We start from the raw sequence: 26,391 nt of genomic DNA, 5'->3' as shown, positions 1-26,391 counted from the left end.
TTGTATCGTACTTGGAAGCTCTTCAGCCCTTAAAAAGTGGTACTTTTAGGTGAATTTATTCTTTGAAATTAAAAAAAAAAACACACAACTTTGGATTTTCTTGTCTTTCGTACTATTGTAATGAGGAAAAATGATCCTATTATTTAAATTACAGAATGTGCTAATTTAAAACTTTAAGTCTCATAATAATGATAATTTATTTCAAAAAGATATTCGTGACATTCTCATTTGATGAAAACTGTAATGTTAGTTGTTAAAGGAAATGCATAGGTGTTTTTAAATTTGTAACATTTCATTGTATTACTTTTTATTATTGAAGTATAGCTGACATACAATGTTACATTAGTTTGAGGTATATAACACAGCAATTCCATAATTGCGTACATGATTCAGTGCTTATCAAGGTAAATGTAATCATCATCCATCACCACGCAAAGTCCTTACAATATTATTGGCTATATTCTTTATGTTGTACTTTTCATCCCTGTGACTTTTTTATCTTATAACTGGAGGTTTGTACTTCTAAATCTCCTTCACTTATTTCACTCATCCCCACACACCCCCTTCCCTCTGGCAACCACCAGTTTCTTCTCTGTATTTATAAGACCATTTTCTGTTTGTTTTAGATTCCGTATATAATAAAATAATATGCTTTTTTTTTCTCTCCCTGTCTGACTTATTTCACTTAGCATAATACCATTTAGGCCCATCCGTGTTGTGAGGATACTTACAGGCTTTACAAACTTGTACTTGTTGGATTTTTGTTGTCACTGTTCAAGGTTTTTATATAACAAAGTATCAGAAGCCAAAGCACCCACATAGCATGAATATGAACAGAAAATGTCGTTCCTGAACAAGTACAGGCTTTATAATTTAATTGTATTTACACTGATGAGTGCACACAAAGAAAAATCAATTTGTGGGAGTTTATTTCATTGGTATTGAAATTGTATCTTCCTTAATAAGCTTGGCGCAAAGTGCATAGTTTGTCTTCTAAGTTCATTAAGTTATTCTTTTGCTGTAGTCTGTGGTGTTATGTAGTTTTATATGGGCTTGCTGTCTGGGTGTTTCAAATTGGTTTTCCCAACTATAGAATATTAACTTCCAATATTTACCAAAAAATTCTCATTTATTATAAAGTCACAATAAAAGGGCATAAAATTAATACAAATATCCAATTTATTCAAGGTTTTTCTGGAATCATTCTGAAAGTGCTAAAAGAGTTGGCTGAAAACCTGAGTTTATAACATCAGTTATTTTCTCTACCAACTTAATAATACCATTAAAGCTTTCTCAGTATACTTTCTGAAATCAATTCACCTTAACTATATTGCAGGAAATCCAGGAGGAAAGACAGAAAACATTTTCTATGCACTCATAGAAATAAGACAAAATACCACTGACACCCCTCCAAATCAACCAATTAATCACTCAGTCGGTCATGAAAGCTGTCCTACATTCTCTCCATATTTCACAAATTGTTCTACCATGAACTTGTTTGTGCCCTGATCATGAGCTCTTCACCCGCCCCATGCCTTGGATATCAGAGTTCAAGGGTGAGGTCCTTATCTTATTTGGTCCCCGTGCTTTTTGGAAACTTTTAATCCTATACCCAGGAATAAACTCATCTATTCTCTGAGGCACATATAAGCATATGACCCCTGGATTATGAGCCATGTGAACCAAATTGTTAGCAATAAGACTTACAGCTCTTTCCCCCCAACTACAAGCATTTCAGTTTCACTGAATGATATTTGTAACCTACTGACTTTTATCTTCTCTCTGCTTAAGTCTTCCTTTCTCCAGATCACCCATTTTATTAGATACCTGTTTCTCCTTAGCTTATTACAGCAAAACTTACTGGGTGTTTGGATGGCTCAGTCGGTTGAGTGACTGAGCGACTCAATTTCAACTCAGGTCATGATCTCACAGTCATGAGATCTAGCCCTGCATTAGGCTCCCATACTGACAGCGTGGAACCGGCTTGGGCTTCTCTCTTTCCCTCCCTCTCTCTCCTTGCCACCTCACTCTCCAAATAAATAAATAAACATTAAACACACACACACACATACACACACACACACACATTCATTATGCCATAGTTTCTCTAGGTGAAGAAGTTTAGCAATAGTTAGATCCTCTAATTAAGGGTCTCCCATAAGGCTGAAAGTCGGGAGGTTGGTGAGGTCTGCCATTATCCAATGGCACATACTAGAAGGATCAATTTCCAAGCTCACTCATGTGGTTTTCGGTAGGATATAACTCCTTGCTGGCTGCTAACTGGTGACATTAGTTCTCTGACATGTGGGCTTTTCCACATAGCATTTCTCAACATGGCAGTCAGCTTCTCCTAGAATGAGAGAGTGAGTGAAACAGAGAGAGAGCTCCGAAGATGGAAGCCAGTCTTTGTGCAACTTAATCCTGGAAGGGACATCCCCTTGCTTCTGTCATAGTGTATATGAAAGAAGTGAGCTAATAAATTCAACCAGGACTCAAGGGCAGGGGTTTCCTCAAGGGTATAAATATTAAAATGTATGGATCAATGGGGAAATTTTAGAGGCTGCCTACCGAGTCCCTGAAATAATAATTACAAAACCTGCTGTTCCTTTGAAGTCACTAATTTAAGCACACACATCTCTTACCAATCTCTTATCCCCTTATCATGTATTAACAGTTCCCCTGCAGCTACTCTCCTATATCATTAAGACTTCCAAACCATTGGCACCTTTGCCTTCTCCCATTCCATGAGAGCCCCCCTGTGGATACTTAATCCTTATGAGCATCAAATGCCTATGGCTGTTCTCAACACTTGCTTCACATTAGAATCACCGGGGAGGAGATTTTTAAAGTTCTGGTGACCTGGCCTCAACTAAGATTATACCAGTATTTCTGAAACTTGGTACTGGACATTACGACTTTACAGCTGCTCCTCTTAGGATTCTTATATGCAGTCATATTTGGGAATCAATATGGGGGACTCTATGGCTGAATAATTTAAACACTCTATTGTCAGTAAACTAAAACAAGAATTGGCTGACTACCTCTCTTTGGCCAACTCTAACCCACCAGCTATTTTTAAAATAAAGTTCTGGGCTGCCTGGGTGGCTCAGTCGGTTAAGCGTCCGACTCTTGATTTCAGCTCAGGTCATGATCTCACCGTTCCTGGCCCTGGTTTGGCTTGCACTGACAGTATGGGGCCTGCTTGGGATTCCCTCTCTCCCTCTCTCTTTGCCCCTCCTGTGCACACACTCTCTTTCTGTCTCAAAATAAATAAACTCTAAAAGTTTTACTAGAAACCAGCCCACATCTACATATCACCTATGGCTGCTTTTGCACTCAAGGTTCGAATTGAGTACTTGTTAGAGACTGTATGGCTCACAAACTGAAACTATTTACAACCTGGCCCTTCACTTAAAAGGTTTGCTGATCTCTGACCTACCCTCTTTCACACCTTTATTTTTTTTTCACCAGCAAGTTGCCAACCTTTTCACTGAGTGAAGTCTACTGTGTGATTTCTACCTATTTCTAATCCGTGAACCCTGCTGAAGAAAAGCATACAAGCAAACATATGAGTAATATCTTACAGGCCTCTCTACAAAATAAATCTCCCACCCTCTGCGATGCTAAAAGAAGAGTCATTAACAGCTGTTCGGTAATGGTAAGAGATCTGGGAACATAACTGTTCTTCATATGGTTTTAAATTGCACGTTTTTATTCACATGCCAAATCTACCTTCTGCATTTTATACCCTGTGTGATAATCCTTTCCAGGGTTTTTATGGTTTGAAATACTTTACATTTTGTTGACTTGACTCTTCTCCCCATGGAAAGATGACTGAATTTTCTTAAAAAGAAAAGTTTACAACTGACACTTGTTAGAAACAGAAAGGAAGACTTTATTCAGGACTATTGCAATACTGGAGAGGCTATTACAACAAAGGGGACACACTGAACTCAATCCCAAATACACCAAAGACAGCTGGGAATGTTTGGCCAAAGAGTAGTTGATGAGATGTCAGAGGTAGGGGAATTCTTGTCAAAATGCATTTTTGCTAAAGACAGGCCAAAGTGATTAAATATCAGGGGTGAGGGGATTCTAGATCAGTTGGCTAACCATTATTCTTTGCTAAAACTAGAGTTGGAAAGAGAACCCACAGGTTCCTAACTAAAGTTTGGACAAGGAGGGAGTCTTTTTTTTTTTTTTTTTTTTTTTTTTTTTTTTTAACTTCAGAATTCTCTAAGTGCCTGCAGGGCTGGGGACCTTGTTAAGATACATGCATTCTAGAAGACCTCTGAGAAAACCCTAATTAATTTCAGGAGACTTTCAGGATATCTCATTCAAATTAAAAGTGTATCACTTACTTTTCCTAACCCAAATAAGAACATTTGCTCTTTGCAACTTTAATTACAAAGAGGGATTAAAATGTCTAGTGCCTTTCTTTCCATTGTGATTAAAATATTAAAACGTGCTGCAGACATTCTAGCAGTAATATGGCACTACTTTGTTTCCAAACTATGCTTATAGATTTCAAAAATTAAATATATATTATTATATTAATAGCATGATATATTATTGCATTATATACATATGTATATATGTATATTGCACATACATACTTTATTAAATACTTTATTAAACACATACTTTATTAAATAGTCTCTACATTATTATTTTTATTATTTTAATACAAAAAATGGTAGGTACATTGGGAACTGTACATTTCTGGTTATACTATAATGCCCAAGTTGAAATACTCAAATGAATTTTGTGGACACCTTTTCTATTAATGTGGACTAAATCATTATATATTTAAATATTACAATTATCCTGGATGTGACAAGGTACAGATGTGCTAATACAGCTTGCTACAGTACTCTACTGATGACTCAAATAACATAAATAGGATTCTCATTGCTACACAATTTAGCAAATGTTGAAAACTCTTGGAAGTTTCTGGAATGAGCAGGGTATATTTTTTCTTTAGTTTATATAGTGGTTATATTCTTGAAAATTTTAATTTATATTAAACCCTCCGAAAGTATCTACATATAAAGATTTTGTTGCTTGACTAAATAGTTACAGATTATCACCATGTGGATATACACTGGGACATTTGATTGGGGGAGGCAGTGTAGGATTGCAGGACATCTGGCATTGTTGGCCCCCATCTATGAAATGCTATTAGTGCCTTCCAATCATTTTGACAGATGAAGCACTCAGGAATCTCCAAAAAGAGGAAGCTGGTGCCATATCCTTACTTAAGGACCAGATGCTTAGGAAGGCAAATCAAAATTTTAATAAGATGTCAGAAACCTGAATAAGACTGTAAAAATAAATTCAACCATTCTGTACATATTAAGTTCTAGGTGTAAATTATGTTATAGGTGCAGATATTAGTATGAATTTTAGACATTTAACTGCTATTTTTATTTTCTATCCAAATGTTTTTTATCTACCACCAGTCTCTTTCCTGGCCCTCTTTATGATAATTCATCAAGAGCTGTAGCTTGATTCTTGTTTAAAAATATTCACAATTAATATGTGGTTTCAAAATAAGAAAGAGGGAGAGGGAGAAAAGAACATAGTTTATGCATGTTTTATGGTAAGCATGGCAGTTAGGTCTATTTCATATAAATGTTCTTATTAATGTCACACTAAAATTTTATACCTTGTATTTTTTAATGAAAAATGTGAGGTTGAAAAAAGTTAATTAACTCTTCTAAAAGCTCTTGGTTATGAAAAACGTAATGCAGATTATCAGATGTTTTGATATGAAACTTTGACATGAAATTGAACCTTTACCTAACTATATTCAGGTAAATATAAGTAAATATATTTAAATTGCTATTTTAATTTTCTTTTATTTTTATTTTTTTTCTTTTTTAACATTTATTTATTTTTGAGACAGAGAGAGACAGAGCATGAACGGGGGAGGGGCAGAGAGAGAGGGAGACACAGAATCGGAAACAGGCTCCAGGCTCCGAGCCATCAGCCCAGAGCCTGACGCGGGGCTCAAACTCACGGACCGCGAGATCGTGCCCTGAGCTGAAGTCGGACGCTCAACGACTGAGCCACCCAGGCGCCCCAGCTATTTTAATTTTCAAATAAAATTACTTATATTGTATAAATTACATAAGCATATATGTTATTATTTTATTCTTGATGATGTTTATTTATTTTCTCTTTTCAAAGGTAATACGGAACATTTTATAAATCATTCCAGGGGCGCCTGGGTGGTGCAGTCGGTTAAGCATCCGACTTCAGCCAGGTCACGATCTCGCGGTCCGTGAGTTCGAGCCCCGCGTCAGGCTCTGGGCTGATGGCTCAGAGCCTGGAGCCTGTTTCCGATTCTGTGTCTCCCTCTCTCTCTGCCCCTCCCCCGTTCATGCTCTGTCTCTCTCTGTCCCAAAAATAAATAACCGTTGAAAAAAATAAATAAATAAATAAATCATTCCACAATTACTACCCAAACGTAACATTAAACACTTTTAAATGAAATAACAGCATTAAAAATATCCTACCATTTAACAATACCATATTTAGTTTATAATTAATATCCATAAATAACATGTTTTATGGAAATTAGTTCTAATATAGCATGAATATTTATATAAGTAGACTCGAGATAGGCCTATGTGCAATTTCAAATTACTATCTTTACAAACTTCATTATAATTAATTTCAAACATTACATAAAATCAAATTATGTATGGAACATTCAATTATTAAAACTCCTCAGAAATTGTTTTGATCACTCTGTTGCTTTGGTCAGGACGTTTCCTAAAAACCCATACACTATCTGTCCTGCTCTAATGCAATGTATTCAGTCCTAAAATCAGCCGGACATGCACATATGCAATAAAAATCATGCAGATACAGCATAACACACAAACTTCATCAGTGACAGATGGGGAGAGAAAAAGATAGGAACCTAGCTAAAAATGGTAACACCTTTTAGTGGTGCCTAGGTGGCTCAGTCAGTTAAGCATCTGACTTCTGCTCAGGTCATGATCTCAAGGTTCTTGAGTTCGAGCCCCATGTTGGGCTCTGTACTTACAGCTCAGAACCTGGAGCCTGCTTGGGATTCTGTGTGTGTGTTTCTCTCTCTCTCTCTGCCCCTCCCCCCACACACTCTGTCTCTCTTTGTCTCTCAAAAACAAATAAACATTTAAAAAAACCTAAAACTAAAAATAGTAACACAGTCTTACACATAGTAAATAGTTAAATAAATACTACAGTAATTATGGCACCTCACCCTGAAATTTCCTTATAGAAATGGACCATGGAGCAGTTACAGCTTGTGAGTTATGACGTAGTGGAAGGGAGATTTTCTGTAATGAGATTATTGTATTCCCTAATATAGATGGACATAGGTCATGACACATAGTTAACTGAGGCAGCTGGTAGATATCTGAGTTGTACCCATATACACACACACCATGCATTCTGTGTGTTCCTGTGTGCCTGATTCAGCAGGGTGCATTTTTCTGCATTCACCTAATATTTCCTTAGGTCAAAATCTCATATGAGCAAACCCATCTCGACATTGTGCTCTAATTGTCCCCAAAGATATCCATCCTGTTGGAACAAATTTACATTTCAAAACAGGCATTATAGTAGAGCAGGCTATAGTTTAGAAACTAGTTTTATTCACTTCTATAATTAAAATGTTTGATTCAAAAAATTTAATTGTTATTTTTTTGTTCTGCCAATCTTTTTAAGAAAACAAATATTTACAAATACTTGGTGAAGCAAACATATTCTACTAACTAAATTGACACATGTTATTTCAGTAATTTATAATAGTGCATCTTTGTTAAGAATTTTCAAATACATTTGTAATTACTAATAGTATTGAAATAAATGATAAAATAGTTAAGAATTACTTTGATTTTGTCACATTAGAAAAAATACATATATGTTTTATTTTGTCACCTCTTCTTTTCTATATCATTTTCTGGAGATAATTTATTTTCATAAGGAACTTCAGAGAATATATGCTAGAATTTTTTGTTTGTTTTTGTTTTTCTTTCATTGGCCAATGGTCACTGACTAGATATATTAATGTTAGGTTGTACATGATTAATTCAGTGACCATAAGAGTAGGTTACTCGTTGGATTAATGAGATAAAGATATAAATTGGTATAATTTTTAAAATCATATCTAACATTGTAAGATATATTACCCAATAAGCTTTATTTCTAATGATAGCTATTTCCCACAATAAACTAAGTTTCATTTAGTGAATCCATATGTCCATTTATATGAGTTGAACCAGTCCCTGAAGTCTTTTTAATAGTTAATCACTTATTACTTGAGGAAAAAGCATTTCTCAGTATATTAAAAGATATAAAAGACATAATTGAGCTCAAGCTCTGGTTAAAAAAAATATATTGTTTTCATGATTAAACTTTCTTCCCTTTTTGAATTTTATAGCCATATAAAACGGCTTCTGGTAGACCCAAATTGAGGTAACTTTCCAGTTCATAATAATTCCTTGCCCGGTTTCTAACAATGGCCACAGGCTCATGATTCTCAGCCTGACCCAGTGCCACTGCCATTCACTCCTACACGACCAAGGCTGAGCAAATCTCTGTAGCCATGACAGGCCCAAGACAAATCAACCAGATTCATTCTTTATAGGTTTAATAGTGAGGCTAAGAAAGGAAAAGAAGGCATCCTTCCCCTCTGATTTGATTACTGGTGGATTTTCTTCCTCTTAAGAAGAAAATTAAATTGTCCAACAGTAGGACAGAATGATGTTGCTCCCATATGGCAACAGACATGAGAGAGCCTTAGTCATGGTGAAGCCCTGACCCGATTAGAGTCTCCAAGACAACACCTTCCAGCTGCCTTCCTTTTTAGAGATCCTTTTTGGAGCCTTTGATATCTCCCCTATTTTCTCAAAAAGCCTTCATTTAGCCTAACAGTAGAGTTTGGCTATAGCTGTTGGGTGAGTGAAAGAGCCCTAACAATGAATGCTGCCCTATGAAACCAGTTATTTTCATTTAATTTTAATTCAGATGGCTTAATTATGAAGTAGATACGGTGACTTCAAAAATGCAGTGAATAAGCACAGATGACGGCATAAAGCCCAAGCATTATCCTACCGATGACTTAGAAATTGCAAAAGAAAATTTTAAGTTTAGTATATCTGAGCAACAGATGTAACTTAGCATCAGTAATAATGGGACAACCTGGCATGTGCTTTCTGATATGGTAAATAATACATCACTTACGAAATATTTTTGCAAAATTGTTTAACATAAAGTAATGAAGCCTGTGCTATGAGTATAGAATTATTAGATTACATTACAGAGTAATTATTACATGTATTATAAAGGGGCAAAGGCAGGGAAAATATCCTGGTCACTGAATTCAGTAAGAAGAGTCAGGTTAGCCTTTTTTAAGAGTTTTATTTGAACTACTATAAGAAGGATAAATAGAAGTTAGTTATCTTGTTAGTTGAGCTGTCAACACAGGGCCCGAGGCGGGACTCAAATTAACCAACCTTGAGATCACGACCTGAGCCGAAATCAGGCGCTTAACCGACTGAGCCATCTAGGCACTTGAACCTACTTTTTCTTAATTAATTTTTAGCATCATATGGAATGGAGTCACTAACTATCCTTGATAAAAATCTATTTCCAATGAAGTTAAAATTTGGATATCTAAATGTCTGTCTCCTAAGCCCTTTTAACAATACAACTGATTGGGCATTGAATTTTTATTCTACATAAGTAGAAAAAACTAGTAAGACCAAGGTAATACTTAGAAAAAGATATTGGCAATAAACTAAGAATCATACTGATAGTTCAGGTGTAAAGAAAAAAAAATCAATATGGTAATGTCTACATAATAGCCCTTCCCTGAAACATGAGGAAAATGCATATTTGTATACAGATGAGTCTGTGCAAGAGAATAAGAAAGAAAATTCAAAAAATGAATTACAGACTATATGGCTGGAGAAAATATTATTTGTAGAAAATTTTAAATTACAAAAGGGGTAAAAATCTTGTTTCCCCCAAAGAACAAATTGACTATTATCCCTTGTTTTTAAACTCATAAAGAAAAGTTCCTATATGACTATAAAAATCCACATGGGTGATGCCTAGGTGGCTGAGTAGGTTAAGCATCTGACTCTTATTTTCAGCTCAGGTCATGATCTCATGGGGTTTGTGGGATCGAGCCCCGTGTCCCACTCTGTACTGACAGCATAGAGACTGTTTAGGATTTTCTTTCTCTCCCTCTCTTTCTCTGTCCCTCCCTGCCTCGTGCTAGCTCTCTCTCTCTCTCAAACTAAATAAACATTAAAACAATCCACATGGTAAGTGAAAATATTTCTCTCGATACATAAAATAACGTGTATACCTAATACTCAAAGACAAAACTGGAAATCTTCGTCTTCATACAATTATAGGGTATGCAATTTATGAAGGTCATTCCCTACAAGAAAAATAATAACAGCAGGAATACCTCAAGCTGTAATTTAAGCAAAAGTTTAGAGAAGTACACCCAGGAACACGTTGTAATTAAGATAGCCTCTGTCAAAATGCAACCACAAATTAATTAAATATTTGTATTCATTCATTAGCAAATATTCAGCGAATACTTTCGCCAACCAGGCACTGTGCTGGCATCAGACATACATTTGCAGAAAGAGAAATTGCATCATTGTACTGGACTTAGAGAAAATAAACACACACATAAGTAAAATTATTCCCAGTTATCAAAAATGGTTCACAGAATACAAAACATGGCCTCAGAAAAGCAGTAGAGGAGACCACTTAGAAGAGTAGAGAGGGCTTCACTAAGGCAGCGCCATTTAAGCAGTAGTCTGAGCTGTGAGGAGTTGGTGAAGAGAAAATGAAGTTGGAGGAACAATTCCTCAAATCAGACAAAACTTGGAATATTTGGGGAATTAAGAGTTTGCCCCAGGAGCGTCTGGGTGGTTTAGTCAGTTGGGCATCTGACTTCAGCTGAGGTCATGATCTCAAGGTCCATGAAATCGAGCCCCAAGTTGGGCTCTGTGCTGACAGCTCCAGCCTGGAGCCTGCTTCCGATTCTGTGTCTCCCTCTCTCTCAGCCCCTCTCCCGCTCATGGTCTGTCTCTGTCTCTTAAAAATAAACTTTTAAAAATAAAAAAAAAAGAGTTTTGTTCTGTAAAGTAAAAAATACAGATAACTCAAATTATTCATGGCTTTGTAGTTTGAGATGTAGAGTTTGTATTTCAAGGGACATTGGGATCCATTGAATGATTTGAAAAAGAGGAGTAAAATGGCTAAATTTCCACCATAGTAGGATCTGCTGGAAGAAGAATGAATAAAGAGCAAGGGAGGTAGAAGCTGGAGAATATTTTTGGAGATTAGTTTTCCTTAGACATCAGCTACCAACCTTCCTCATGTTTTCTCATTTCAGTAGTGATGTCATCATCCTCAATTACTGAAGTCAAGATCCCAAGGGTTGTCATTTTTTCCCTCTTATGAATTAAGTTGATGGTTTCAGACAGAGACAAGTAGGCACGTTGCATATTATTTAGGAGATTAAATCAGTAGACTTGAAATGGATTTGGCAGAGATCTACAGGAAAGTGACGAATCAAGATTGGATTCTAAATTTCTGGCTTATGCAAGTGAGTAATTACATCATCCAAAGTGGACTATTACTAATGCATGTTTTAAAATACAAAAGCCAGGGGCGCCTGGGTGGCTCAGTCAGTTAAGGTCCTGACTCTTGATTTCAGCTCAGGTCATGATCTCATGGTTCATGGGCTGGAGCCCCACATCAGAACCATGCTGCGGGTGCAGAAGCTGCTTGGGATTCTCTCTCACCCTCTCTCTGCCCCACCCCCACTCTCTCTTTCTCAAAATAAATAAATAAACTTTAAAATATAAAATAAAATACAAATCCACACAAAAGTGAGAACTGGAATGTAAAATATCATAATAATGACATTGGGTTAATGGATCACTGGTTCTTAGAAATATTTGTAAGTAAAGAGGGTCTCTAGAAATTCAGTATGTGTGCTGTTCACCTATTCCTTAGACCAGAAGATGTTCATCTCAAATATAATCTTTGGGATTCAGAATATATTGGGAGAAACAACAAAGAGGAAAGAAATGAAAAGCAAGGGAAGACAAAAGAAAAAGAACAGAACAGAAAAAGGCAAGAAAATAAAAGAGAAAGAATGAGAAAGGATAAGAACAGAAAGACAAGAAAAAACACAAAAGTTGAAAGAAAAAGAGAATAGAGACAGAAATAATACTATATATGATATACATGATAATTTAAAACATTTTAAATCTGGAAAGTATTTATCTCTGACTTGTTTATTTTAATTCAAGGAGCCCCAGGCAATAACTCTGCTAGTATAAAGATGATTGCTAATGGGGCGCCTGGGTGGCGCAGTCGGTTAAGCTTCCAACTTCAACCAGGTCACGATCTCGCGGTCCGTGAGTTCGAGCCCCCCGTCCGGGCTCTGGGCTGATGGCTCAGAGCCTGGAGCCTGTTTCCGATTCTGTGTCTCCCTCTCTCTCTGCCCCTCCCCCGTTCATGCTCTGTCTCTCTCTGTCCCAAAAATAAATAAACGTTGAAAAAAAACAAAAACAAACAAGCAAAAAAGATGATTGCTAAGAATTAAAACACATTTTGAAACAACTACAATTTTGAAAAGGCCAACATTCTCAAATTACTCAAAAGTGACAAATAATTTTTCCTTTTTTTTCATCCCCTGACATCTTATAACTACACTATTTAAAAGAAAAAAAAAGTATTTTCTACCAATTGTATGTCAAGAAGAACCATGACCTTCTGGTATCCACACTAATATTGTATAATTTTACCTCATATTTTCCCAACTATTCACTGGTGTTCAAAATCCTGTGTGCTCTAAACAAAGTCACATTGGTTGACATTATAATCTTGCCATGTATATAATACATGTCTGATAATGTATTGACTGAATTTCCAAGTAAAATACATTTGTCAGAAGTTTTAGCTTTTATCTCCAACACTCAATCAACACATATTTATAATGTATTATAAACTGTATAAATATTATGAAGTAATATTATAAAAGATATTTTAAAAATAACACAGAAATGTCATAATGGAAACAAAATTTCACTTCCTTTTTTTTTCTTCTGAGTTTACATTAGTTTTCAAAAGTTAAAGGTGATATCATACACAATAGTTTATAAGGATATATATTCTCAGTTACAGAGTTACGAGGGAAATCATTTACACTTGTAGGTTAGTTATAGTAGTTAATTCACATACTTCCACTTGTTTGCTAAAAAGAGGCTGTCAGAAATTACAAATGACAATGAAACCTCTAAGAAAAGAGTGTCTTTGGGGAAAACGATTTTCAGAGGCCATAATTTTGTAATGGTTCAAATTTACATTTCATCAGATGAGCTTTTCCATTAGAAATTTGCTCGTAAGACACAATTTCCATTTGCATTTTCTCCAATGGGTTTTTTACAAAGTGTTTAAAATCCTTTAGCTATGTTGCAACCAGCATTATAGTGGATAATAATTTCAATATCTTAAATTAATACACCATAAAACCTGTGATAAAATTTGTGAAAGTATCATGAAGAAAATATTACCTTGAATTTATTTGTATTCCAATGGTACATATAAATGTCATCGGTATTTAATATATGTTGATTGTTAAGATATGCTGAATGTTTTGAAACTATAGACAAGTAGGACAATTTATATACTCTAGCTATTAGAGATAACATTCTTTCCTTCTATCCTTTTTTCTCTATCACTTTATCTTGCTTTTATATTAGTACAAACTCTGAGCATAGAGGACATTAGTTATTAATTCTCATAAGCTTTTAGTAAGGTATATGCCTGAATGTTCACAAAATAGATAATATGATATTTTTTCATAAGTAAAAATATGGAATGTTCATATGACTTTCCATTATTTTTATACATTATGAATTTACCTAAACCATGCCTGTATTAGGTATAGTAGGTCCATGGATATATAACGTTTGCTCAAATATTAAACTCTCTGAAATAAAAATACAGGTATTTTTGTATTTTAGAGCATATGATACCAAGATTAAACACTTCCATCATGTCAACTTATGAGCAAACAGCTACAAGGAGATATTCCAGTATGAATAAGAAGCTAAGATAAATGTAATTAGTAATAAATAGAGCATCTATCTAAAGTGTTACCATAAGCTGATCATAAGTATTATTGGATAGATAGATGATACAGATAGATGATGATATAGATATAGATATAGATATAGATATAGATATAGATTAGATATAGATATATTCAAGAGCATTCTAAGGGTCATTCTATAGTGTCCAAAAGAAGAATCAACTTGTATCATCAGGTGAGTCTTAATAACTCTCACATGAGTTAATATTTCTTAAATATGAGGTAATATCTGTTTAAAATATCTTTCCCAGGGATATTTTTAATTTTTATTTGTATTTATATTTTAATTTTGTTTACTTTTATTTATTTATTTTGAGAGAGATAGAGACAGCATGAGTCAGGGTGGGGGTGGCAGACAGAGAGGGAGACAGAGAATCCCAGAAATCAAGAGTTGGACACTTAACTGACTGAGCCAGCCAGGTACCCCTGTCCCATGGATATTTTTAATTAAAAAATACTTTATTAGATATGACAGTGGGCCAAGAGTCAAGAAGTTAATATTGTGGTTTCTTCAGCGACCTTAGATAAGTCACTTGGCAAGAATATAATGGTTATTCAAATGGGTTGTTGCACTATCTACTTCACAGAACATTACAAAGCCACATAAAAGTATTGATATATGATAAACAATATTGACTGCATTGTTCAATAATTAAATAAATTAGAGATCTCATCAAATATTTTTCCGAGAGGCTATCATTGAACAAAAAAGTAATGGCTAGCACTTGACATCATGTAATTTTAATGTAAATCTTTATAAGGGCTTTCTGGAAATTTGCATAGGAGAATGGAATCACCCGGCACACTGCCACTTAGAAGCAGGAAAAGTAGATAGCCTTTGGAGGCATAATGGAGACTGGTCCATCCCCAAATCAGTAGGTGATTTTTGATGTTCTGTAGGGAGAATTCCCACTTTATAATTTCCCTGCTCAGACTCATTCCTAAACAGCATTTGGAACTATCGACGATTTTGCATTGAATTACCGACCAACTGCTGAAGCAGATCTCTTCTTAAGAAAACTCTTGTTGTACATAGTATTCACTATTTCCATTTTGTTATTTTAAGGAGACCACAGAGTTTAGATAGGTTAGTAATACGTAATAATAATTTACCAAATAGATATGGAAACTCTGTGTCCCTAAATTTTCTGAACCTCTAAACTAAGTTATCAGATCTATAAAGGTGTTTTAAATCAGACTGGCAAGATGAAGGAAACAATAGAACTTGCCCTAATGCAAAGGAAATTATCATTATCTCTCTGTCGGTTACTCTGGATGATGAGAGAAGTCTATCTATAAACATTTAAAGAGAGATTTAAAAAGAAATCCCTCCAGGAACCACTCTAAATGTTTTAAGAGAAAGACTGCTGAAGGAAAAAAAAAAAGATTGAAAACAATTGGCTTAGCTGTTCAGAGTAGACAGAATGAAACAGTAATCTGTCATTGTGTGGGTAGACAAGATGCTGGAAAATTGGATAAATTGGAAATCACTGGAAGGCAGCTATTTTGTCCAAAAGTGCATTAGATATCCAGGAAAAATGTTATTAGATGGTGAACAATTACTACTCAAAAGTTTCTAGCTGTTTGGAATATAGAGTTACGTATAGTCAAAAGATTCTATTATTATTATAGTAATAAATCAATCTGAATCTAAAAAAAAAAGTCTTCTAAAATACATGTTTTTTCTTACCAGAGTGATAGTTTAAACAATATGTATTTGCCTATGCTTGTGAATACATATGCAGTAAAGTAACCAAAATTTTCCTCCTCACCTTTGTTAATTTAATCCATTAGACATTCAGACTATTGGGCTTCATTCTAAACTCTATTAAATCTTCATTTTAATAAAATCCCAGGTTACTTATATACTCATTATAACTTGAGAAGTATGTTTCTATATTGTCTTGAGTGTCCAATTGATGGCACAAATTTGTCACTGTTGACTCCTTAATTAAAATTCTTCAGTGACTTCTCTGAAGCTTGAAAAGAAGCTCCAATTTGTGGAAATAAACTGCACTTAGGTTTATCTTACTGTTTTCACTATCCATTTCCACCCAAAAGAAGAGAGCTTATTTTTGCCAACTCGAGTTGCTTTCATTTTACTTTTTAATATTTTTGTATAAGTAAATTAAAATAAGAAATGGACATATGCATTGATTTTATTCTAATATTTAAAAATAGTCATTTATCTCTTGAGGTCTAATTGGCATATAACATTATTTTAGTTTCAGGTGTGCCACACAATGATTTGATATTTTTATACTCTGCAGAGTCGTGTAAAGTGATGTTTTAAATCAGACTGAAAGATGAAGGAAACCATAAAGGCAAACTTTAAAACTATCTTCTAGGAGTAATCTTTAATCAGTCTGAAACAATTGATCCAATCATATACCCCAGTTTTAATCACATTTCTTTTCTCTCCTTTTATGCTGGTCGTATTTTCAAGGGGACTCAGGTTTTACCAACTGTAGAATTAAATATGTGGTCTGTGCTTTATTTCTATCCAACTCAACACTGAGATCTGGTTCAATACTGTGCTTATCTACAAAATCTGGACACCCTTTCCTATACTCCATGACCAAACAGGTCACTGGAAAATCATGGGCAACTTAGAAAGCTTTTTTTTTTTTTTAATGTTTATTTATTTTTGAGAGAGAGACAGAATGCAAACAGGGGAGGGCAGAGAGAGAGAGGGAGACACAGAATTGGAAGCAGGCTCCAGGGTCTGAGCCGTCAGCACAGAGCCCAATGCGGGGCTTGAACTTATGAACCATGAGATCATGACCTGAGCCAAAGTCGGACGCTTAACCGACTGAACCACCCAGGTGCCCCAGAAAGCCTTTTAATGTGGAAAGGCTTACATTTCATTTCATGTCTGCCAGTTCCTTTTTTTTTTTTACTATAAATTGCCTAATTTACATATTTGATATTCTAGCATTAATATGTCTATAAGAGTCAATAACAGTGCATCACAGCGCCCTCTCAGGATTTTATCAATACATTGATGCGTGTTTAATGCAATGTTGCTATGAATTCTTCTTTGCACATTGATATCAGGTCCACTTTCTTTTCACTTTCTTTTTTCACAATATGTCTCAATATATCTTCAAACATATATTTTTTTAAGCAATGTGAATCATATAGTTTAAGAATGACTTCTCCCTCGTTAAATTTTGATTTACATCTCTTTTAGGAAAATTATATGGTTTGTATTTATTGTGAGAAATGACATAGAGCTTTTACCTTTTACATAAAGCTTTTATGAGCTTACAAACAACACTTTTAATACTTTGAATTATACTAGCTGCTGTTTTTATTTTTAAATGGAGCTTCATATATTTCATTTCTTTCAATATTTGAAATAAATAATTCACATTTATAATGTAAACAAGTAAAATCACTAAATGCACTAAGGTTAAGTATTAAGAAATAAATTATTCTCTTATTTATTTTTTAATCTGTGATAAGTCCCATAATACTATAATACTTTAATCATATATCTTTGCAAAAATATTTTTAATTCTATTCAATACAGTAACCATAGTTTTACTTAAATTTATGTAGTCATAAATAGTACTTTCAATCATTTTTTTAATCTTATTTTTTAGTACCTTATTTTGGTTAATGTTATTCACATGTTCCTTTTTTACCATTTATTTTTTTTCAAATGGAGATATAATACCTTTAAAAACTTCCGTTTTTACAAATACAGAGCATAAAATTTTGTATGAAAATATCTTTCAAATCCCAACAGAGAGTTCTTCCAACCTCTAGATGTTAGATTAAAAAAAAAAGTTTATGGCTATCCAAACATATTATACTACAGAAATCAAAATATTAATCCTGCGTCATTATTGTAGATATATTTTTGTTATCATTGTATTTTAAATGTTATAAGATATTTTTAGAAAAGGGTCTATTTTTATTAGTCAGAAATCTAGTTCACATTCTGATATACAAATTCAGCTATGTTAAAAAAAACCAGCTCATGAAATTTTCTTTTATATTGTCTCTGCTTGCATATGAATAGTATTTAAATATCTTAGATTTTTGTTTTTGATGTGCATACTCGTGTTTTATTCCATCCCTCTCATAATGTATATCTATTTCTCCTGTTCTCTTTCTAGTTCTTTTCATTTTTTTCTATGTTGAAAAGTTTCTAAAGTTTGTATTCCATACTGTAGACTTCATTTGCTGCTCTATCAACTCAAAATTGGAATTTTAACATAGTTTTAAAATTATATTAATGTATTTTTCTTTTTAAAAACTTAATGTGCAAAATCTCTTAAAATACTCACTAATCAGTTCCAGCTTCTACCTCTGTGAAAAGCATTAGAAGTAATAAAATTTTATCTTTTGTTTTTAATTTTTTTGAACGTTTATTTAATTTTTGAGAGACAGAGACAGAGCATGAGCTGGGAAGGGGACAGAGAGATAGGGGGAGTCACAGATTCCGAAGCAGGCTCCAGGCTCTGAGCTGTCAGCACAGAGCCTGACGTGGGGCTCGAACCCATGAACCATGAGATCATGATCTGAGCTGAAGTCAGCCACCTAACTGACTGAGCCACCCAGGCGTCCCATAATAAAATATTATCTTAAATGGAAAGTAAAATCACCATTTGAAAAAAAAAATCAGTCTCATTCACCAAAATAACAATTTGAAAGGACAAACATATAATCATGGACATAGAAGCAAAAAAAAAAATGTCAAAATTCAGCATTAATTTTTAAGAATTCTCAGCAAGCTAGGAATAGTAAATAGCTTCCTCAACCTGTCAAAAGTCATCTGTAAACATTTCCATTAGCATCATACTAAATTATGATATGTTAAAAACTCACCTGAGATTTTTTTTTAACCTGAGATTAAGAATAAGGCAAAGCTGTTCCCCTTCCCTATTTCTATTCAACATTGTCCTGAAGGAATTAACCATTGCTATAACAGTGGAGAGTAGTTCAGTGGTCATGCACTAATCAGAATTAGAACCCAAACTGACTATAAAGGAGGGCAGAATATGTTACCCCATAATATGCCATTTTAGCATCATGATTATTTTGAATTAAAGTTTCTTACGAAACAGCCAGTGCAAGAACGACACTCTGACCATTCTTTGTCTTGGTAAAAGTAGGAAATAAACCTCCCATATGAAAGGCACCTTCCCTGTACCAGGAAGGTAGAAAACATCCTTACTACAAAAAATAGGAAATTTAAGGCCAAAGAGGCTATGGCAACAAAGCTTGTTAATACCTCAGTAATTTACCACCCCAACTTCTTTGTTTTATCAGTTCTTCACAATTTTTTTTTGTTTTTCTGTTTTATCAGTTCTTCACAATTTTTTTTTGTTTTTCTGTCTCAAAGGTAAAAAATCTGCCTGCTTGGTTATTCCCTTGAGGCTCATATTTTTGGTGGGGCTCCTATAAGTACAAAATTAAATTTGTTTTTATCGTGTTAATATGTTTTATGTCAATTTAATTATTAGACCAAAGAACCTAGAAGAGAATAAAGGAAACATTTTCTGCTCCTACACCAATAACCAGACATAGCAAGAACAGCAAAAAGAGAAGTCAGGATAAAAAGAGAGAGACAGGAAAGTAACAAAGGTGGATTCTATTACTTTTCTTCTACAGGTAAAATGAAAGGTATTCTTGTATTTGAGCGTCAATGGCGTTCACTGCTTAGGCAACATACTTGAATTGATTAAGGTAGGTGATTCCATTTGGTCCTCTTGGTGGACCAAACTATACAACACAGTATAATTTAGAAAGTCACCATGTAAATGTAAAAATGTTTATATGTCAATACATATTAATTCATTAGTGAGTGAAACATTAGGATGGTGCTGTGGTTTGAATTGTGTCACCCCAAAATACACTGAAATTGCAACCCTCAGTTTCCAGGACTGTGCCTTTATTTGGAAATAGGATCTTCATAGATGTAACCTGGTTAAGACGAAACCTAATACAATATGGCTGGTGTCTTTATAAGAAAAGAAGAAATATAGACATGCAGAGGAGGAGGCCAATGTGAAAGCTCAGACATACGAAGGGACGCTTGTGTGAAGAGAGTAGAGATTAGAGGGATGCATTTACAAGGAGCATCACAGATTACTGCCAACATCAGAAGCTAAGAGGGAAGAAAAAAAAAACAAAGATGGGAAGGATCCTCCCTTGGAGCCTTTAGGGAGAGCATTGTCCTACAGATACCTTGACTTCATATTTCTGCTTCTTTACCCCTCTGAGTCAATTTCAGTCAACTTATCTAACACCAGGAAAGTAAACACCAAAAATACTGTTTCGTAATACCATGAAAGATATAGTTTATTTAAGGAGAAATGACACATTTGTTATTTTGAGTCTTTTCCAAGAACATGATATTTCTCTGCCTCTGTTCAAATCTAAATATGTGTCATTCAGATTGTTTTCCAGCTTCCTTCATAGGTATATTACTGGTTAAGTCTACACTTGGGCATTTGAGTTAAGTTTAGTTAATGATGTTGTAAGTGTGGTCTTCAAATATTTCTTCTAAATTTTCAACTTAATCATGAATGTCCTATCAATGCCATTTAACAAAAATGATACTTGTATATAGTATTAAATAAACAAATTTCAAGTGAAATCAAAGCAAGAAGTTACTATTAAGCTATTCTGTTTTTTTCTTCTTTTATTTTAGCTTTTTGCTCATTTATAGGGCCATTGCAATGATAATTATATCAACTATTGGAAATAACCCTCCAGGAGTATTACTACTTTTTTCCTGGCTGATTGATAAATCTTTATTTAATAATATGTTGTCTGCAGTGTTTTATCTAATAATATGACTCATCTCTTTCCACATTCATATTGAACAATCAAAGCACTGGTCACAGTAATTATGTTATTAATGTGGGAAAGTCACAGACAATAAAGCTGGTCAAATGAAAATATAAGAGGAAAAGGAGACCCTGCTATCAACCCCAAAGCTTCTTAGAAACAAGCTTCAATAAATCCAAATTATGAGACTATAATTATCACATACATATGGAGGAAATGTACCTCCTAGATGAAATAAGATCCACTGGAAAGCCGGAGGAACATTGTTTTTATGTCACTTTATATCTCATGAATTCCATCCGTTTATATTTAAATATGGCATTCAAGAGAAAGCAAAAAGAGGGGTACGATTACACAGTACCTTCCTATAGACCAATGACCATGATGATTAATTGCAATAAAGTTTTTATAATACTCTCCAATCTCTTCAGTTGCTTGATTACCTTATAATGGATTATGACGGTCAGTTCAGGGCTTTACCAATTACACTATAGAATGGGCCTTTATTTGACATTTGCAGTATTTTTCTTTCTTACATTTTTTTTATGGTCAAGACTTTAGGGAGGACAAGGCCTTAATACAGTATTATGTATGACTACTCTGAGACCAAGGTTGGGCAGCCTAATGTTGGAATTTGTGTGACAAAAGGTAGCTATTTAAAATTAAGCAACAGTGAAAATTAAAGAAGATAGACAAAGAGATAGGGAAGAGTTTTGAATGGAAATCCAAATATTTTTTGAGCTTTAATGAATATTGAACAAGTGGAAGATGTCTATGTGTATAGTTTTAGAATTCATAAACTACCTTTTACTGATCTGGTAATAAGAGAGTGGCATATTTGAAATGATGCAGAAATTCTCGATTGTACCTGGAATGCACATGCACATACACACATGATCATATATAAAAAAGAAGTAACAGCTCTGTGGTGGTACTAATGACAATGAAGACAGTGCTAATGATATGCATGGAACCATCTCTCCTTATATATAATATGTGACTATATATATATACATATACATATATACATATAGTATATGTATATATACTATATGTATATATGTATATGTATATGTATATATGTATATGTATATGTATATGTATATGTATATATGTATATGTATATATAGTTACATATGAGTGTGTGTGCACCATTGCTATTAGTTGTAGGAATGAGGCTGTAAAATAGTTCCTTTATTATTATTTGTGAAATATTTATTTGGTATAAATTCATGGAATATGTACTTATCATACAATTTATCTTGGATATGGCACCTTGTTCCCTAGATTCTTTTAAATATGAGGTTTTTTCAGTCATATATTAGAATACAAAAGCAATTTTTTCATGCTAAAAAATATATATGCTTTCAGATATATTATCCCCTCATTTCAGATGAAGAAATCAAAATTTCTGGCAGACAAGTACTTTCCAGTCTGAAAAACAAATGCAACAATGACTTCAACAGAAGGTCGATTGCTCACATATGGAATCAGCATAGGACTATATGGACATTTGTAAACAATGTTTATATACTGCTTTTAATTCCCTAGAGAGAAATATGAAATTCAAGCAATGATTCTATTTTTATTTCCTGATTTGTAATTATGAATCTCTAGCAGCTTATTTTTATTTTTCTGCATCTTAACAGTTTTACCTGAAGCTGCAGAGAATCCCGTGAAGAATGTATAATCGTCGGCATTTCGCTTACTTCCACACCGACAGAAGGAAATGTACACATCTACGCCCTGAAGAATTGACTCTGTTCTGTAAATGACATATGGTGGAGAATCCTTTTGGAAAATAAATACTTCTGTTTTCATGCTGAACAGATTTTTCATTGAAATTCATGGCAACATATCAAAAACTTGGCCATAAAAATACAGAGCAATCAATTGAAGTAATATAGGATTTAAGTAATAAAAGACTTAAACAATTTAACAGTTCTCCCATTCACTCAAAATTGAAATTTTAGAGAAGATGTTTTGGAATATGTTGACAGTATGCACACTCCTCACATACACACAGCCCGCTGATTATCACAGCTACAATAATCTCATTAAAGACAAGAAATTAAGTTTTTTTTTTTTTTTTTTTAGATTTTCAGCTGAAGCTCATAGTAAATAAAAGTAATATCTTCGCTGGATAGTGTTAATCAACAGTACATAGAAACTTTAGACTACCTGTATTTACATAGCTTAACTATTAGAAATAAAACCTGAGACTGTCTATGTCAACATGATTTAAAAATTTATTTCATATTATTTTTTCAGGAAGGTAGGATGGTAAACCAATAAATAACTTTATTGTTTGCTTCAGGAAATTTCTGCAAACCAATTTGTGTGAGCAAACAATTCTCTTTTCAGACAATAGATTTCTCACCTGGGCAGATAGCTGTTTATTAAATAGCGGTTTACTTATGAAGACTCACTTCAAGGCCCTCATCTAAAAGTGTCCCTCAATCCTCAGTACTTATGTCATGGATTTTACCTATTCTAATCAGTTACTGGCCTTGAAAGGCCTGCGTATCCACTTGAACCCACACTCTTATGGCCTATAAGTATCACCTCATCATCTACTCTTTTAAAACACCACCCTGTCAAGGTAGTGTTTTCCTCTGTAGTTGTACTTCTATTTTATTTAGCTTTACTTACTCAACATGCTTTAGTTGGTCTTTTGGGGAGTCACTAAGCAACATCCCTGGGGGCTTTACAGGAACTAGCCAAGACACTCTTCCCATTATGATTCAAGTTTTTTAACCCAGAAACGGAGTTTCTCTTAAGCCTTTTGAATCATACATTTGAAAGCCTCCTTGATCACAGTGAAAATAAGTTTTGTGTTAGACCTAAAATGGAATTTTTTTTTGTTGGATCTTCAAATGTTGTATGTGTTTTGACCCCACAAATGAGGAATGCTTTTAGGAATTCTTCGATCATTTGATCCTATTTTATTCTTGACAAAAACCTGCCTTAGTACGTAGAATATTGCTGACTTTCCTTTTGTAGTATGTCATCATATTTTTATGAGCCTATAAAAAGGAAGTTTATAGGAAAAAGAATAGGCATAAGTCCAATAATTTTGTTTCTCAGTTTGATCCTGAGAATTGTTGGATGGATGAGTGCAGATCTCCTGAGATCAGCATCTGCCTAGAACACATTTGCTTGGGTCACCTATGAGAACTCTATAAGAGCTTTCCTTAATCTTGTCATGTATTCCCTGCGAGGGGCAATTCCTGGAAGAGATCTCCACTCAAAATGTTCTACCTGCTTGGAATTTCAGATGCACTGGGCCTCAGTTAAAAATATCCAATACTAGGTTAGAGTCCTGAGACAAATTGCTATAACAACTTCTTCCACCATCCATCATCAGACACTCATAGGTTCAACTTAGTTTAGATCTACACTCCTATAGGCTGATTCCTTCATCTTATTACACTTTAAGTTCATCTGACACTATGGAAGAAATTAGGAATTCTATAGAACACAGAGAATAGGAATTTAACTTATTCTTTTTTTTAAATTTTTTTAATGTTTATTTATTTTTGAGACAGGAGAGACAGAGCATGAACAGGGGAGGGTCAGAGAGAGAGGGAGACACAGAATCTGAAGCAGGCTCCAAGCTCTGAGCTGTCCGCACAGAATCCGACGCGGGGCTCAAACTCACAGACTGTGAGATCATGACCTGAGCCAAAGTCAGAAGTTCAACTGACTGAGCCACCCAGGTGCCCCGGAATTTAACTTATTCTTATACAGCAGGCAATGTTTACCACTGAGTGCTTTTTGGTTGCAAATAACAAATGTACTGTAGTTACATATGCCAAATATGGAATTTTGTTGTAAAGGAAGTTAGACATTGAAATGAAATAGAAATCATTAAGGTCTTAGGCATTAACTATAAATTGCAAAAACAAAAACAAAAACAAAAACAAAAACAAACAAAAAAACCCTAAAGTTATAAGCAGTCTAACCCTTAGAAAAGATGGCCCTGATTTTTAAAATTAAAAGTCCCCTAAAATGACTCATTAGTAAATGTTCATCTTGATTAAAATGCTGTGAAAAAATACACCTTGAATTATTTGGTCACAAATTGCATGTAATAATAGAAATTAATCCAAATGCCACCGTACTCTCTTGTCATCTCCCTTTACATTATCATGAGTGTGATTGCGTAGTCCTTCAATGTCATGGAACACAGCCTGCAAGTTAGCTGTTGAAGTTGCAAAATGAACAAATAATGATTTGAAAAAAAAATCATCATGCAGTAAAGAATGATAGTTTTATTTTGCACTTTCTTGACAGCTGAACTAATATGAAAAACAGTCGTCTTGTTCCTTTCCAGGTTTGCATATGTTTGATTATGTCAGCTGAGCTGTTGTTCAAGTGACTTTTTCTCTGAAGTGTCAGGAACATTCATCCCCTTTTGGTTTTCCTGTGTACATTTCGGAGAGTAAGGACTCTTAACTGTAAGGGAAACGGATGTTTCTGTGGCTTGATTTTCTGTGTAATTACTGTTTGTGATTGGTCTTTTCCCAAAATGACATGCAATTTTCCAGCACAGATTATTTTTCAAAAGAACTACATTTCCAGGTTTTGCAGAGAGAGATGCCTGTTTATTGAAATATGAATTTGAATTTCTGGAAAGGAAACATCAAATTTTCATATTAATCTATAAAGGAACTATAAATTGTTAATTTTCAGATGAGGCATCTCTCAAAATGACTAGTTTTGATGATAGTAGAAATAATATTTTATTTCTACCATGAGCAGAATATCACCATATTAAGTGTGTGTGTGCATGTGTGTGTGTGTGTGTGTGTGTCTGTAGATGTGAATGTAAAAATGGGATAAGATATCACATCCTAGTAAAAAGCTCAGATAACCAAAAAAAAAAAACACTAATAACTAAACCAGAATTTCTATTTATTTATTACTGAGATGCCTTTCCCAATTGGGTATTTAAGACATCAAATTATATTGCTAGCTATCTCACCAAACAGACACAAACACAAACACAAACACAAATACACAGTGCACAAATGAACATAGCTTTTTTTGTTATGGGAAATGCTCACCTAAACTTGCCTGTTGCCATGACACTGACTATGTCAGGGGCTCTCTACTCAGCATATTATGTATAAAGGTATGTATATTCATTGAGGGTATGTTTTTGATCAATCTTCTCTATTCAAATCACTTAGAGTTTAGTATGTGCTCAAAAAATGCCTGTTGATTGAATAATAGGTATATTTTACAGTAATGAACACTGTCTACCATATATGGCACAATCACAAGTTCACGAAATAGTACCTTAGCTAACATTTTGTATTTTAACCAATATAACTCCCGAAAATAGCACAGGACAACTTGTGTTTGAAGTAAAACTAAACTTATTAAAA

The 26,391-nt window shown here is 34.1% G+C and overlaps 1 long non-coding RNA gene across 1 annotated transcript in view; it reads left to right on the top strand.

Annotated features, from left to right (window-relative positions):
* The window catches only part of LOC109493097, a 39,199-nt gene extending 16,374 nt beyond the window's left edge, over positions 1 to 22,825 (top strand). Inside the window, exons 3-4 of the long non-coding RNA XR_006597879.1 lie at positions 3,472 to 3,658; positions 22,648 to 22,825. This is a non-coding gene — a long non-coding RNA (uncharacterized LOC109493097). The remainder of the gene's footprint in view (positions 1 to 3,471; positions 3,659 to 22,647) is intronic.
* Positions 22,826 to 26,391: the final 3,566 nt, after the last annotated feature.

The sequence above is a fragment of the Felis catus genome, chromosome A1 (assembly GCF_018350175.1).
Source record: "Felis catus isolate Fca126 chromosome A1, F.catus_Fca126_mat1.0, whole genome shotgun sequence".
In the NCBI taxonomy this organism is placed as follows: domain Eukaryota; kingdom Metazoa; phylum Chordata; class Mammalia; order Carnivora; family Felidae; genus Felis; species Felis catus.
The sequence above is the reverse complement of the archived record's forward strand: the minus strand, read 5'-3'. Positions and strand labels throughout refer to the sequence as shown.